The sequence below is a fragment of the Canis lupus genome, chromosome 7 (genome assembly GCF_003254725.2).
Source record: "Canis lupus dingo isolate Sandy chromosome 7, ASM325472v2, whole genome shotgun sequence".
NCBI classification, from domain to species: Eukaryota; Metazoa; Chordata; class Mammalia; order Carnivora; family Canidae; genus Canis; species Canis lupus.
The window spans coordinates 1463470-1474331 of NC_064249.1; positions in this window are offsets into that span (position 1 = coordinate 1463470).

The following is a 10862-nucleotide window of genomic DNA, read 5'->3' on the forward strand; positions in this document are numbered from 1 at the left end:
GTACTCCAGGGGCGCCTGGGTGGCTCAATCGGTTAAGCATCAGCCTTTGGGTCGGGTCATAGTCCCAGGGTCCTGGGATCGAGTCCCAGAGTCCCAGCTCCTTGCTCAGTGGAGAGCCTGCTTCTCCCTCTGCCCCCACGCCCAGCTCATGCTTCTCTCTCTCTCTTTCAAATAAATAAAATCTTAAAGAAATAAAAGTAATCGCTACACCCAACATGGGGCTCGAACTTAGAACTCCAAGATCAAGAGCTGCACTCTCTACCGACTGAGCCAGCCAGGCGCCCCAGAGAGACCTTGCCATTCTAAAAGGGAGAAATAGGAGAGAAAATAGGAGTGATGGGCCCCAAGCAAGTCCAAAACCCGATGAGGCAAAGTCCATGAGACTTTAAAGCCTGAGAATAATCCCTTGTCTTCTGGACCCACTGGGGCGGCAGCGTCACCCCCACGGCCCAGCAGGGTGCTGCTGCTGTCCTGACTCTCTGCCAGGGCCCCACCCGGTGACGACTCCTGGTGGCCCCATTGTTTAAAACCGAGGAGGAAGAAGCCATGGCCCTGAGCCCCTGTACTCGGGGTCTGCGACGGAAGTGGCAGCTTTAATGATCCCTGAATCACCTTCTAGGTCATTTTCCCATTGCCTTGGAGAGTAGCACTTGCTCCGGTGACATGGTGGACCTGTGCTAATCTTGTGCTAAAGACGACTATGGCCCATAATGTTTTCATTTTTTGCCATATGGGCAGGCTGAGATTTTTTCCAAATCTTCAAGTTCGGCTTCCATTTTTGCTCAAGAATTCCATCCTTTAGTCTTTTGTCTCTTCTTGCATTTTACCATCAGCACTCGGGAGGGAAGAGCCATGCGTACCTTCAACACTTTGCTTAGAGATCGGCTCTGCTAAATATCCGACTTTGTTGTTCACAAGTTCTACCTTCCACAACACATTAGAAGAACATAATGAGGATCACCTTTTGTCCAGGTTCCAATAACATGTGTCTCATTTGTTATCAGAATGGCCTTTATTATCATCCCTGTTTCTACCAAGATTCTTTTTTTTTTAAGATTTTTATTTATTCATGAGACACACACACACACACACACACACACACACACACAGAGAGAGAGAGAGAGGCAGAGACACAGGCAGAGGGAGAAGCAGGCTCCATGCAGGGAGCCCAACGTGGGCCCTGATCCGGTCTCCAGGATCACGCCCCAGCCTGAAAGTGGCGCTAAACCGCTGAGCCACCTGGGCTGCCCTCTACCAACATCCTGTTCAAAATTAGTCGTTATCCTCAGAGATAACCGGGGCTTTCTCCAGCTCTCCTTTCCTCTTTTTGAGCTCTCACAAAACTGTCCTTTAAAGGTCCCTTCACAGCAGTGTAGGTGTTTTCCTAGCAGACATTTCAGAACTCTTGCTGGCCTCTTCCCATCACCCAGTTTCAAAGCCACTTCTATATATTTTAGGTATTTGTTCCAGAAGCACTGTACTTCTTTGTACCGGTTACTGTTGCCAGTTTCTGTTTTCGTCAGTTCAGGCTGCTACAACAAAATATCATAAATTAGGTGGCTTATAAGCAACAGAAATTTATTTCTTGTAGTTCTGGAGGCTGGAAAGTCCAAGATCGAGGTGGGGCAGGTTCTGGGTCTGGTGAGAGCCCACTCTGTGGTTCATGGCCATCTTTCTGCAGGGTCTGCAGGCGGTGGAAAGGCGGAGGGAGCTCCCAGGCTTCTTTTACCTGGCACTGGCCCCTTCCCGAAGGCTCCACCCTCATGACCTAACCACCTCCACAGGATCCAACCCCTAATACCCTCTTGCCTTGTGGGGTAGGATTTCCACTTGGGAATTTTGAGGGGGACACAGATATTTAGTCTGTGGCCGGCCCCCGCAGCCTGCCCCGTGGAAGGCTGACCTTATTAGTAAATGGGTTCATCTGGGGGGTTGCAACATCCTTCCTCTGGGGATGCCTGCCTGATGTTTGGGGCCTGGGCATCTCTGCCCACACCGTGAATTTACACAACAGCAAGAAGCAGATGCTCTAACTGCAGCAGGCCTTGCGTGCATAACGTCCAGGTGACCAGACACAACAGGGGCCTGGGCAGATGCCTCTCCTTGACTCTGCCCAGAAAGGGACCTAAGCACATAGAAGACCAATTAGTGGAGCGGCACACCAGGCAGGTGCAAGGTGGCAGGTAGGAGGGCTGGAGGAGAATGCTGCCCAGGGCTGAGGCCCCGCGTGGGGCCGGGCTCCATCCTGACGACTGGGTCCCCTGGGTAGGGCCAACAGGTTCTCCGGGAAGGCTTTGTGTGCCGAGGGTGGAGGGACCCGAGCCTTTAGGGCCCAAATCCGGAGACCGGCTGCCCCCTGCTGGCTGCTGGGCCGGGTGCTTGGCACCCCCGCGCGAGGCCCCTCCCGAGCTCCCGGGCCGCGGAGCCCCCGGCGGGGACCAGTAAAGGCGGTGGCGGGGAGGGGGTGGGCGGCCCGGAGGGAAGCACGCTCGGGACAGGCGGGGCGTGGGGGGAGCCTCGGAGGGGAGGGGGCCTGGGGGTCTCCGAGGGCAGGAGGTCTGGGGGGGAAGGGGGCCTCGGAGGGGAGGGAGGCCTCGGTGGGGAGGGAGCCCCGGAGGGGAGGGGGTCTGGGGTCTGGGGGGAAGGGGCCTCGGGGGGGCGAGGGGGGCCTCGTGGTGGGGGAGGGGGGCCTCGGAGGGGAGGGGTTCTCGGAGGGAACGGGGGGGGGGGGTCTCGGAGGAGAGGCACCCGGAGGCGACGGTGCCTTGAAAAAGGGGAGCCGAGCGGCGGGGAGGAGGCGCTCCACCTGCGGGCTGGGCGCGGTCGGGCGGCGGCAGGTGGCGCCGTGGGGCGGGGCGGGGCGGGCCCTTGGTGCGTGTCGCGCCCCCGCCCCCCCTTGGCCCCGGGCCCTGAATTTGCGCCGCGAGGGGGCGCCGGCCTCCAAGCCCCGGCTCCCAGGGTGGCGGTGGGGGGGCGAGCCCACTGCAGGGCCCTGGGGTGGGGGGGGCAGCCGTACACTCGACCCCGGGGAAGCGGGGAGCAAGGACCTTCGTGCCCCCGCCGCTGCTGCTTTTCTCTTTTCCGGGATCGCTGAGCTTGGCGTCGGGAGCGTGCACGGGGCCGGCTTTGGGGGACGCGACGCCCGGGTTGCGGGGCGGCCCCGACCGGGGAAGAGCTGCTTCGGTGGCCGCTGGGCCGGCCCAGCCCCCTGGGGCTTGTCTCCTGCTGGAGCCTCCAGCCTGTTCTGCCATGGGAGGGGCTGAGGATGGAGAGGAGAAGCAGCCTTGGGGGAGGGGTGCAGGGATGAGGGGCTAAGAGCTTGGGGAGTAACCCCTGAATCAAGGGCACAGAAATCCTTTAGAAGGGGCAGAAACCCGTGACCTAGATCGAGAGAGGGAGGTGGTCAAGATCAAGAGAGAACCCTCAGATCATCTCCTGGATGATTCTCACTCCTGCCAACGGGCCCTGTGCGCCCCCACCCACTCCCTCCTCTCCCCGCCCCCTCCCCCCTCCCCGCCCCTTCCCCCAACTCCCCGGGGCTGCGCTCACCAAAATGCCCAGAATTATTGCAAGAGGCTTTTAAAATAGATTCCTGGCCCCACCCCTAGAGATTCTGATTCAGCCGGCCTGGGTGGGGCCTGAGAATCTGTATTTGGAATCTGTTTGGATAACCTCTCAGGTGAGCCCTGTGCCCCACCTGGCAGCTGAAGGTGCCCCTGAACAGTTGTAATGACTGGAGAGGACTTCCTGAAGCTCCCTATTTCTGTCCCCTGGAGTCATCCAGAGCAGGTCTAACTCCTTTCCTGCGCTGAGGGTGTCTCAGGGATCTGAAAACACTTGCCCCACCCACCTGCGTCTGAGAGTCTCCAGGACTAAAACTCTGGCCTTTCCCTCGCTCCTGATTGAGGCACAAGGGAGCCCACTGAGGTCATCTCATCAGTTGAGAAAGAAAAACCCAGCCAGGGGTTGGGGGCTGTCCAGGGGCCAGAGAAGCAGACTGGGGCCTTGGTGAAGGGGCCAAAGCGGATGCAGCTCCCTCTGAGAAAGACCCTTGCTCTACCTGGGGCCTGGCTCCATCCAATCTAGACTTCCTCTTTTGGACACGTTGGAGGTATCATTCATCCATCTTGCTCGCCTGCTGCTACCACAGCTATTTGGAGACCTTAAATGTGTTCATTCATTTAATCCTTATAATAATCCTGTGAGGGAGGGGTCTTCATTTTATCCATTGGTGGATATAGTTATATCCAATGACTTAACTGGAGCCACGAACCAACAATTCAGGAATGGGGTCGAGGTCAAATGGCAGAGCAGGATATAAACACAGGCAGTTGGGTCCGTGCCCCATTCCCTGCCCCTTCTTCCTTAGAAGAAACTGCATGTGCCAGGAGGCATGCGATGTGGTGTGAGAACAGGGAGTCGGGACCATAGCAGCAGCTGGCGCTTCCTGAGCATGTACTCAGTCCTGTGTGCCGGCGCTGGCCTAGGTGTGGTCTCATTTGATGCCTACATCAGCACTATGAAGTGGTTATATAATCCCCTTATCATAGGGGAGGAAACTGAGATTCGGTGATTTTTTTTTTTTTTTTTAAGTGACTTACACAAAATCTTTGGCAAGTGCTGGAGCCAACACCAGAACCGGGTGTGTCACTTTGAGCCGGCCTCCTCCCCTCTGGGTGTCAACCTCTGGTTCGGTGAAATGAAGATGTTGGCCTAAATTAATTCTGGAAAAGTACTTCTCAGGCTTTAATGTGCATAGGAATCTCCTGGAGATCTTGTTAAAATGCAGATTGTAATTCAGTAGTTTGGGGTGGGGCCTGAGATCTGGCATCTCTCACGAGCTCCCAGGGGAAGGTGGTGCTGATGCTGCTGATCCTGGGACCACACTTGAGCAGCCAGGTTCTAGGGGACCCACCCAACTCTGATGTTCTGAGTTTATGGGTCTAGGGAGACTCACCCGAAAGGCCATGAAAATTCAGGAAGTAGATCGTGGTAAATAAAGCCCTTAGTGGGCATTCTTCACGCCTAGACAAGCCCTCGGTGCCCTTTCTGAAGCCGCTGCCCCAAGCCTTTTACATTTCCACTCTGCTGACCTCAACTTGACTCCTCCAGAGGGTGCAAGGGCTTGGGCCTGGGCCAAGGGGGTTGATTGTCTCTAATCAAGGAGATGTCCCTGGACACCCCGCCTCATGGCCCTGCCTCCTGGGGAACCCAGCTGGTCCCGTGGCAGCCACATTGCTCTTTACAGATATTGCCCATCTTCTGGGCACATGGTAGGGTTACACTTCTCCTCCCTTGGAGTTAGATGTGGCCCCACGGCTTGCTCTGGCCTCTGAATTAAGATGAGAAGTAATTTGTGTCCTTGTGGGCAGGACTCTTTATGACCCGCTGTGCATGTTCTCATGTCCCTTTTCCCTGTGACAGAAAGTGTCATGTTCCCATCTCTTGTACTCACTGCGTGTAGCTTGCTGGAAGACCTTAAATGGGTTCATTCGGGGGCGCTTGGGTGGCTCTGTCAGTTAAGCATCTGCCTTCTGCTCAGCTACTGGTCCTGGGGTCCTGGGATCAAGCCCCGTGTTTCAGGCTCCCTGCTCAGGAGGAGAGTCTGCTTCTCCCTCTCCCTCTGCCCCCCTCCCCTGCTCATGCTTGCGCTCTCTCTCTCTCTCTCTCTCCCACTCTCTCATGTGCAAATAAATAAATAAAATCTTCAAGATGTGTTGATTCATTAAATCCTCACAGTAACCCCGAGAGATGGGTGCTATCATTAGGCCCATTTGCAGATGGTCCAGTGTTTCACCGCAGAGCTCCTGTTGCTGTGGGTCTGTGAGCACCGCAGTGGAGAGAGCCCCCCCCTCCCCCCCACCAGCCATGCCAAAATGCGCGGTATGAGTGGGCAAGCTATGCTGTGTTAAGCCTTTGGGGTTTGGGGGAAATTTGTTAGTGCAGCACAACCCAGCCCCTCCTGACTGATACACGATCTCCCGTCAGCTGTGGCATGAGGAGAGCACCTAGGCGGTGTCCAGTGCTGGGGGACTCGTTTCACAACGTCAGGATTTGGGCTTGTTCCTGAACTGATGCTAACCTCTGAGATCCCCTTCAATGGGACTTATGCCCTCTCGCCGAAGGTAGGGAAGGTAGGAAGGGGTTCCTTAAGGGTGTGAGCACCACCGCCCCCCTGTTTTGCCAGTCCCCAGTGGAAAGAGAACTGTGACCCACCAGAGGGGCCCTAGTGCCTAGCCCAGAGTGTGGCTTGTCCTCATCCACACCCGGTAGGACTCACTCTGATGATCCTTTCCGTGAATCTCCCTGTAGAGTACATTCAAGGATGTAATCTCCTCTCCCTCAGCGCACCTCCCCCCCCTCCGCCCCCATCCCTCTCTGCCTTGAGCCATTGCTTACTTTCCTCCTGACCCCAGTCCCAGGCCAGACAACTCACTGCCTTCTCTACCTGACCTTGACCATGGCTCTATGGGCACTTCTTGATTATCAAAGTGGTGCTCGGGGACATTCACAGTCACTCTCGCTATGAAACATTTGAAAATCAAGGACAAGCAGGAAAAAGAAAAAAAAAAAACTAAAATTACTTCTAATCCCCCGTCCCAGAAGGAACTATTGTTGGCACTTTTATCTTTCCCTCCATCCTTTCTTCTGTGATTCCCTCACCCCCCACATCCACAGCAGAATTTTAGTGAGATCCCATGCATGATTGCTCTTTAGGAGGAGAGGGAAGAGCCACCCACGAATGCAGGAAATGTCAGAGCTGGATGAGGATCTATGAATTGTCCAACCAACCCCTCCCACTGCTTTAAAGTACTCTGGGTGCAAATGTGTGTGAAGTAAAGATGAATGTCTGTCCCAGCCCTTGCCAAGGAACTGTAGTCTGTGGGGACGGGGCTGCTGGAAGGGTGATGAAAAGATGCTTTCCGTGTTTTGAATTTTTTTGCAACAAAAATGCATTCAAGTACTATCTGCGCTTAAAACGTATGATTCTCGTTAAAAGAACAGAAAAGGAAAGCTATGGAGTGGAAAGCAATGGCTGTGTGCAGATTTGCCCAGCTATTACCGACAGGTTGGTGAGAGCTACTAGATCCCTGGGCAGCAGCCAGTCTTTGGCTATTCTTGCCCTTCGGCCCATTGTTCCCGAGGACACGGATCATGCCAGGGCAGCCCCTTTGCTCCTACCACATGGGCACCCAGATGCCAGAATGACGTGGGAAAAGGGAAAATTCTACAGGCCCCAACCTGATCCCCAGGCCCACAGGTCCAATCTCTGCCAGACCCAAGCTGGGATCAAATGCCTTCAAGCCCAGACTCAGCCCCATCGGAGAGGGGGCAGTGGGCCCTCTCAAGACGAAAGGGATCCTTGGTGAATCAGGAAAGTTATTGGGCTCGAAAGTGGTTAAAGGGCTGAGCGTGGGAGGGGATTTCCACCGAGAGAGCCAGGCCCAGGAGCAAGCCTGGGCGGGTAGGCTGCAGGGTTGCTGCCCACTTGAGGTCTGTTGCAATGGTGCCCATAAACCCAAATCGTTAGGCTTGAAGCCTTGATCAGTTTTTTTTTTTGTTTCCCTTTAGAGAAACAACAGAGATCCGAGGAAACCCCAAAGCTCTAGAACAAAGGACTGTACATCAAAGGGGGTGTGGGCAGGTCAGGAGAAGTCTGGGGGAGAGGTCAGCTGCGGGGTGGGTCTCCCAGGGGAGAGGGCAGGGAGGGATCTGTGCACTGGAGGGTGTGTGCAGAAGCCAGAAGGGAGGAGGGGAGGGAGGAGCAGGGCTGTGGGCTAACCCATTTTTCTCTCATCTAAGCGAGTGGGAGTTCCCTGACCCGATGAATCTGGGAATGTGGAGCTTGAGGAGGAAGTAGCATTGCTCTTGTCCGACTTAGGGAGAAGATAACCAATACGGAGCTCTTATCCCACCCCACTCCCCTACCCACCCCTGAACACTAGCCAGGCTCTCCTACAAACCTAATACCAGCTAGACAAGGTGGACAAGATGAGAGAGGAGAAGTGACCTGGTCAAGGTGCCCCTGTCTCCTGGCTGAGTGCTCCTTCCTCGACACGCAGCATTCTCACTCTCTCATGTGCAGCAGAATCACGCGGAAGCCTCATTAAAACACAGATTAGTGGGTCCCAAACCCAGAATTTCTGGTAGGTGTGGAATAGAGCCTAGAATCTGCATTTCTAACAAGTTTCCAGGTGACGCTGATGCTGCTACCACACTTTTTGAGAACCACTGCTCTAGACCTTTGATATTCAAGTATGTCCTCAGGACCTGCAGCATCCACGTTACAGGGAAGCCTCTCGAGCTGCACAATCTCAGATGCCGGCCCAGACCTACAGCATCAGAATCTGCAGTTACAACATCCCCGGGTGATCTGTTTGCACATTAGAAGCTGAGAAGCACTGGCATTTCCAGTTGCTGGGGGACAATGGGACAGGTGCCCAGGGGCCAGTGGGGAACCCTGCCTGCTTCTGTGTCCTCCCGGGTGGGAGCGGTGAGGGAACCACAGACACAGGAGAGGCTCAGCCCCAGGAGCTGCTCTGTTGTGCTGCGTGCCCCACTCCGGGAGGCTCTGCGCTGCCCACCCTGGGGAAAGCTTGTGGCCAGGGGACCACCATCTAAGCCTCCAGCTTGGCTCTTGCTTCCAAGCCAGCCTCAGGTTTTTGTTTGATTTTTAAAAAATATGTGCTACATATGTATTTTATTTTTAAAATACGTGTAATACATGTTCGTGACATCCAAACCATATATACACGTACCTTGGAGATATTGTGGGCTTGGTTCCAGACCGCTGCAATAAAGCCAGTCAAATGAATTTTTTGGTTTTCCAGTGCATATAAAAGTTATGTTTACACTACACTGCAGCCTATTATGTGTGTAATACACTGTACCAAGTGCCCGGGGGCTCAGTGGTTGAGGGCCTGCCTTCAGCCCAGGGCGTGATCCTGGAGACCTGGGATCGAGTACCACGTCGGGCTCCCTGCATGGAGCCTGCTTCTCCCTCTGCCTAGGTCTCTGCTTCTCTCTCTGTGTGTCTCTCATGAATAAATAAATAAAATCTTTAAAAAATAACAAAAAATAAAAAGACACTGTACCTACACCTTGATTTAAAAATACTTTCTTGCTAAAAAATACTACCCACCGTCTGAGCTTTCACTTGGGTGGTGATCCCTGATTGCAGGTCGGCATAACAAATACGATAAGAACGAAAAGGTTTGAAATATTGGGAGAATTACCAAAAGTGAGGAAACGTTGGAAAAACGGAGCAGATAGATTTGCTCGATGCAGGGTTGCCACAAACCTTCCATTTTTAAAAAGCACAGTGTCTGCAAGGTCCGAGGAGAGGAGCTGCCTGTAGAAACACGCTGAGAAGTAACAAGAACGGTCACGCGGTGGATCCACCTCCTGGAGCCTTCCGCAAGGAACATGTCGGTGTGAATCCTTCCAGAACTAACCTGTACCCCAGGGAGGCGCCAACTTTTGCTCATTTGGGGTCATATTCTACATCTTACGACCCTCACCGTACTGAAATACTTTCCCTACAAAACATTTTTTTCAGACATCCCTCTCTATTCAGATCTGTTTCGTTATCGTCCACTGCTCCACTGAGTCCAAACACTGATGAATTGTGCTTTTAACTGTGTTTTTAAGAGAAGCAAAACATGCAAATGGTAAGAAAATAATAAAGAAATAAAAATCAAGCAGTGCAGGATGATAAACAATGAAAAAGTGAAAGTCTTGGTCTTCTTTCCTCCTCCTTCCCCGGAGCAACTGCTGTTAACTATTTATATATATATATTAAAGTAGCAGACTTGGCTTTTATTTATTTATTTTTTAAGATTTTATCTATTCGTGAAAGACACAGACAGAGAGAGAGAGGCAGAGACACAGCAGAGGGAGAAGCAGGCTCCAGGCAGGGAGCCCGACGTGGGCCTCGATCCTGAGCAGGTGCTCAACCGCTGAGCCCCCCGGGCGTCCCCAGACTTGGTGTTTAGACCAGGTTTGCATTTAAAGAAAAACTGACCGGATAGCACAGAGTTCCCATATATCCCCCCGCGCCCACGGGTGTCCCCTGTTCTTAACGTCTTACATCTGATGCGGTACCTTTACCGTGAAGGGGACGCTGCTCTGTTCCCCGCGCTCCAGCTCCCACCGTGCACCCGTCCACTGCCACCCCGTTCCCTCCGTTACCAGCTATTTCCCGAGGCCCTGCCGCGCACCAGGCACATCCCACCTGCTGGAGCCCCGAGGGTGAGGAGAGCAGGATAAAATCCCCCGCCGGCACCGAGCTTACATTATAATAGAGGAGATTAATAATGATGCACATTATTAATTCTGGAAGGTAGCATGTGCTACAGAGAGAAACCAAGCAGGACAGTGGACGTGACGTGTAGGAGCGTGACTGCGTGACCATTTGTGTATCTGTGGGGAGGGGGCTGCACTGTTCACCGGGCTGTCTGCGAAGACATCACTGAGAAGGTGATCCGTAAAAAAATAAAAATAAAAATTAAAATAAAAATTAAAATTAAAATAAAAACTAAAATTAAAAAAAGAGAAGGTGATCCGTGAACCCAGAGCCGAGTGAGGAGAGGGAAGGTACCCCGTGGGATCTGATCTGGGGGGACAGGTCATGAGCGAAGGCCCCAAGGAAGGAGCACTCTGGCCGGAGCCCGGAGAGGGGGCAGGCGCTGAGGTCAGGAAGCAGCGTGGGTCCCCTAGGGTCTCCTAGGGTCCCCTAGGGCGGGTGCTGCAGGCTGCCTCACTGCCTGGGGCTTTACTCGACAGAGATGGGAAGGCCCCGACGGAATCCAGGGAAGGGGCGACAGGGTCTTACTTCCATTGTACAATGTTTATAGTGTTAA